The 6,578-nt window shown below is 25.1% G+C and overlaps 1 protein-coding gene across 2 annotated transcripts in view; it reads left to right on the top strand.

Moving 5' to 3' along the window:
• The first annotated feature begins 1,248 nt into the window (after positions 1 to 1,248).
• The window catches only part of LOC107441265 (G protein-coupled receptor dmsr-1-like), an 85,519-nt gene continuing 80,189 nt past the window's right edge, over positions 1,249 to 6,578 (top strand). For both annotated transcript variants that reach the window (XM_016054464.4, XM_087161948.1), the window contains exon 1: positions 1,249 to 1,461. The gene's annotated coding sequence lies outside the window, so the exon portion shown is untranslated. The remainder of the gene's footprint in view (positions 1,462 to 6,578) is intronic.

Genomic DNA, 6,578 nt, shown 5'->3' with positions numbered 1-6,578 from the left:
TAGCATTTAAAATGACTTTGTTACCACAATGTATTGCTCTATAGGGAAGCATTGATTTGCTTGTTACAAAATTATAAAAATTAATGAAAAGCAAAGAAAAAGCTGCAGAATGATAAAAATTGCTTTTAAAATCTAGAAATTATTTATTATCAATAATAATTTATTTATAACATATTTTATTTAGCACAAGTTTAATATTCGTTCATTGCATGGGTAAACAATCTATAATACGGGATATTAAATTTACGTAATTATGCAGAAAATTGACAGATATGTGCCGTTGCAGTTAATAAAGTTAAAATAATTTCGATACTTTTTTTATTGGGATTTCTCAATCTTACTGGCAACTTCTGCTATTACACTAAATAAATTGCGTTTTTAGAAGTTCAACTTATAGAAGTAAGGTAAACTAAACTCAGTACACTGAAATATATTCCCTATCAAATTACGGTATAAAGTACCGGTGCTTTAGGAATAACATCCTAAAAATCAATTTTTTCCATAAAAACCATTTTACCGTACTTTTTACAGTAATATTTATTTAATTAGAGTAATTAATTGATTTTACGAGGCGTTAGGATAATGTCTATATCGCCTGCTGCTTTGGAAATAAAAAAATATTATTTTACGGTCGCTAGTACTGTATAAATTATGATATATCAGATGTTTTGTTCCATTAAAGGTTCCAGTAAAGATGGATTTTACGGAGTATGTTCTAACAATGCCTAATGAATTTATGAGATAAATTTCTTTTTCAAACCTCTTTCTTGACCAATCTAATAGAAATTCGAATAAAAATAATTGAATCGAGAGCTAAAATTCCCCCTTATACTCGCTGTCCAAGCTTCGAAACCTCAGATTAAATGGTTTTGGAGGAAGAATAGAGAGAAAGAGACACACACGCAAACAATTATTTTTTATCATTATAAGCTTATTATTAGATAACGCAAATATTTTACTATCCAAACTTATTTTTTTTAGCTGTAGCTATGCACCTTTGCTTTCTACTGACGTAAAACAAAATATTTGATATTATTACTATTTTTGCCGTTACCATATTATCTTGCAAACAAAAAGTAATGCAGAAATTTATCAGCCTCATCTCCTGTTTCCAGGACTTTACTAACAGGTGGGAGGCATCCCTAGGCCTTTGATGGAAAGAAGATGAAGCATGCGCAATTCTGTTTTGCTTCCTGATTGGAAACTGAGAAGAGAGTGTAGACTTATAAATGTGCAGGGGAGAAGGTGTGGGGGAACACTCACAAACAAAATAATATCTAGCAGACGGTTTCCGGAACCGAAGCGACACACTATAACAACCGGAGCAGTCGAAGTCAGCACTTTGCAAGAGGCACTTCGACAAGAGCATTTGGAGAGCTTTCACAGCTGTGGCTTCTAACGGATCGAACGTTTCCTCCTAAGATTCTTCTGCAGAAGTTTGCAAGATCCTTTTCTCGGCTGGTAATTTTCCCGTTTCTCTTTTTTCAAAAGTATAAAATATGCAAGCGAAGATATGGAATAGTATTTAATTTCGTTTGCATTACTTTTTTAGAATTTTATATTGTGTTAAAATAGTTGCAAAAGTTAATTGAAGAACTTTTGCGTAATAGATTGTTCGAGATCATATATTTTTTGTGAGAAATTACAAATTCTTTTTCAAATAGTTTACAAGGTTTTTGTCTTGACTAGTTATTTTTTTAAGAAAAATAGATGGAATCGAAAATATGGAATATTTTTAAAAATTAATTGCATTAATTTTTTAGCATTTTGTATTGTGTGAAACTAGTTTCAAAAGTTACATGGAAAACTTTTTCTTAACTGATTGTTCCAGAACATAAATTTTTTATGATTATTTACTAAACTTTTTCATATTGTTCACAAGATCCTTTTCTTAACTGACCATTTCCTATTTCTTTTCTGCTTCTTTTTTTAAAGAAAAAATAGAATAAAACAAAATTAGGGAACATTTTCTAAAATAGTTTATATTATTTTTTTAGCATTTTATATTGTGTTAAAATAGCTGCAAAAGTCAATTAAAAATTGAAAACTTTTGCATAATTGATTGTTTAAAATCATAAATTTTTGCGAGAAATTACTAAATCTTTTTAAATATTTTACAAAATCCTTTTTTTTTTACTGGTTATTTTCCTGTTTCACTTTTTCAAAAGAAGAAAAACAAGATAAAAGCGACAAAAAATGTTTTACATTAATTTTATACCTTGTAAAATGTCAAATGTTTTACATTATTTTTATAGAATTTTATAATTTGTAAAATAGTTAAAGTTAATTAGTAAAAGTTAATTAAAAAAACTTTTGCTTAATTGATTATTTGAGATAATTATTTTGACAGGTCAAGAAATATATTTAACAGCTTAGTTCAGTCTTGTTTTTTAATAAACAAAAATATTTTTTGTGCAACTTTACCAAAATTTTGATAATTCATATTTTTTTAAAATTTACTTGATTGGGAAATAGGTAATTGTTCAAGTTCTTGGGTTAAAGTCTTATAAAAATTAAAACACCAGATGTAACTTTAATAACTTTGGAATGTGACAAAATAGTTCTTCGACTGTTTTTTTTCTGAGAAAGCATCGAAGAACTATTTGTTGGTTTGTGATTATCTTATTTTCAATTCTTAATCTTTTTTATTTCTATCCTGATTTTAAAAATTCAATGTATGAAACCTTAACTTGAGTGAAAATTGCACACTTAATAAAAATATTTATGTTAGATTTTGATTAAGCAAAATATTTAAATTAATAAAAAACTAAATATTGATTGTGAATTTAATAAAAATAATTAGTTTTAGCTTACCGAAGAAATATATTTACTTATTTATTTCTTGATAATATTGGAAAATATTAGATTAGCAGAGATTGTAATGTGGATTATTTTCAGCATTTTATTTTTAAAATTAAAACAAAATATTTTCATAACTAAAATATTGTGGTTTTAAGAGATTCGGTATTTTAAGCATAGATTGTTTTGTTTTAAAGTTTAACGAAGTTTTATAAAAAACTTTTTCAACTAAGTCTTTTACTTTATTTTACATAACTATGTATAGTTACATAGCGTGCTTAAATATGATATTGCTTATTATTTATAGTATGTATGATATTACTTTTTACTTAGATAGCGTGCTTAAGATTGATATTATTTATTATTTACATTATATATGATCGATCTTTTAACTTATATTTGCGTTCCTAAAATTGATATTACAACGAGATATATTCTGTTGTATAGTAATCTTTTTTTACAGTAAATGTTACATTCTATTTTTTAATTTAATGTATTAATACGATATTTTTTATTATTAACTTAGAGTAATGAACGTGATCGGTAACATAGAATGCATATTTTAGTTCAATATATATATATAATTTTTCTTTATCTAAAACAGTTAGTGTCTCTGACCTGTAACCGAATAAAATTTGTAAATTTTTTTAGAAAAAACTTTTAATATAGTTACAATTTTGTTTAATAGCATTTCTAAAAACTTCATTCAATTTCAAAATCAATTTTCATACTTCTTCCTCTAATCCTAAAAAAAGTAATGATATTAAATTCGAAGCATGGGTTTGGAAGAACTAAGTATTAACATTCATTATTCTTGTTATAATGAATGCTGTAAGAAATTACGTATTAATTTATGTTTGTTCCTTTTACATTGATTTAAGGGATCTAGATTTTTTTTATTTCATCGAGAAAGCATTAATGTATATTGTGCAAAATTGAAACAAACGGACCACTCTGAATAACTTTCAAATCAGATCTTAAAAAAGACGTATTTTTAAATTCCATGGGAGTCAATTTGGGATGGTCAGTTTATTTTCTTACGTACTGATCACTCTTTTTTAACTTTAAATAACTTATCTGAACTTAAACTTAGAGTTATGGATTGTTTTCACCAGGGTCTCTTACAAATGCACGCAATAATTAAAGTAAATATTTTTTTGAGCAAAGCAAGAAGCGTTTATAATTTGATTATAAGTAGAATTAAAATTTGACGAAGAAAAAGATTTTATGACATCTTGCACAAGCGGTAATGGTCATAAACCACGCTAATGACTTGAAACAACGTTTTATAGGTAGTCAAATATGCACTGTATAGAACTATATACTCAAATTTCAAATAAATTTGAAACATAAAAATATATATATATTTTAAATTTTAAAAATCTTTGATTCCTTGAATTTTATAAATAAATTTTTTTTATTTCGACTGAAAATTATAAAATATTTACTTATACTTATATACTGGTATGAATTTAGGCAACATGTTATACTCAAACCTACCAAGTTTAATAATAATATTTTTATTAGAATAAGTCGAGAAATATTGCGCACAAAAATAAAAAATTTGAATTTGAAAAAGTTGCTTTAAAGATAAAACTATAGAAAACTTTGCACTTGATGTTGGGACTTTAAATGACATATTTTAATTTGAAGACGATTCCACGGATAGTTTTGAAGACTTTTTCTGTTTTCCGTGAGTGGATTTCAGCATATTTGCTGTTAATTTTTAAGTTTTTTCAGTATTATTTTATATTTAGGATCAAATTTTTCAGAATAAAACAAGTCATAACATTTATTTTGCTCATAAAATGGAAAATTTCATAAGTAAGAAACTTTAAGACTAATTAAACGGACAAAATTTCTAATCTTTACGTATTTAAGATACAATATGCATTTTCTTAATTTAGTAATAAATAAAAAAGTTGGCTGATATAAAGTTGGCTCAAATATATGACTGTTATTTCAAACATGCGATATGCCCAGAGATACAAAAGGTGCTGCTCTATTTGGATAGTCTGGAAGTTCTAATTTAATTGGCTTGCAAATTTCTGCTTGTATTGAAACATATTATAGCAAAAAAATCATATGTGAATTTAAATTTCATATGTAGATTATCAATCTGACTACAGTTGCCGAAGTAAAAAAAAATTTTATGAGACAAATATTAGACTATATACTCACTGTCGTTTCTTCTTCAATATTTCAAGAGTTAATAACTCGTATATATATATATATATATATAATATATATATATATATATATATATATATATATATATATATATATATATATATATATATATATATATATATATATATATAAATATATATATATATATATATATATATATATATATATATATATATATATATATATATATATATATATATATATATATATATATATATATATATATATATATATATATATATATATATATATATATATATATATATATATATATAAAAATACAAGAAAACACGATGAACGTTAAGAAAAAAAAAAATGAAATTTTATTTGAAAAAACCAGGAATAAAAAGATATAATCTTTTCATCAGCCCACACGATTATATCCGCAAAAAAGAGTGCTTTCTGATATTGTATCAATATAACCAAAGCAAAATATATTAATACAGTATGAGGAGCTCTCAAAAATTATCTACTAAAAATTTCTTTATTAATTTATACAATTTTTTCATGTGCAAATCCATTTCGGGCAAATCCATGGGTAAAATTATTTACTAAAAATTTCTTTATTAATTTATAAAATTTTTCCATGTGCAAATCCATTTCGGGCAAATCCGTGGCTAAAATTATCAACTAAAATTTTCTTCCTTTGTTAATTTTTCCATGTGCAAATCCATTTCGGGCAAATCCGTGTTAAAATTATCTATTAAATTTCTTTTTCTTTGATAATTTATAAAATTTTTCCATGTGCAAATCCATTTCGGGCAAATCCGTGGCTAAAATTATTTGCAAAGCAGGCAATTTATGTTTCTCTTTTCCATTTTATATTTTTTCTTAAATAAAACATCTATTTTCTAAAACTATTTATGGTCAACTTTTTTAAATTATCCAGCATAATATTACCTTGCGCACATCCATTTCGGGTTCATCCTTGTAGCTAACAAATCAATACACAGAATAACAAATCACTTCAGCAGTGCAGTAAGAACGGCACTTTAAAACCCTCTAGTAACACTCAATTTGCGCTTTTGTTTTCATAATTTGTAATTTGGCAATCTTGTTGCGAAAATATTTTTAAATCATTCTTGAAAAATTTTCCATCCATGTAAGTACATCTGATTTCGCTACTCGCTTTATAGTCTTATGTTTTATACTGTTTTTTTTTTCTTTTTCTTTTATTTTATTTTCTGTTTTTACATGTCATTTTTACTTATTGTGTTCTATCATATTTGTTGTAATTTTTGTAAAACATTTTTTGAGTGCTCCTCACACTATTGTATTAATATATTCTGCTTTGGCTATATTGATACAATACCAGAAAGCACTCTCTTTTGCGGATATAATCGTGTGGGCTGATGAAAAGATTATATCTTTTTTTCCCGGTTTTTTTAAATAAAATTTCATCCCTTTTTTTTTTTTTTGAACTGTTTGTTATTTTTTTACTTATTATTTTCCCCCTTTTCCATATGTCTATAATTTTTTTTTTGTTTTATCTTCATTTTGAACTTATATATATATACCTCATAGTCGATCATCGAGCTAGAAACACATTAAATTTTACCATATTGTGATAGATTTGTGCATACTTTTAT

This window comes from Parasteatoda tepidariorum, chromosome 1, assembly GCF_982258835.1.
Source record: "Parasteatoda tepidariorum strain Cologne lab strain chromosome 1, Ptep-v5.0, whole genome shotgun sequence".
NCBI lineage: Eukaryota > Metazoa > Arthropoda > Arachnida > Araneae > Theridiidae > Parasteatoda > Parasteatoda tepidariorum.
This window is presented reverse-complemented; position numbering and strand designations above follow the sequence as displayed.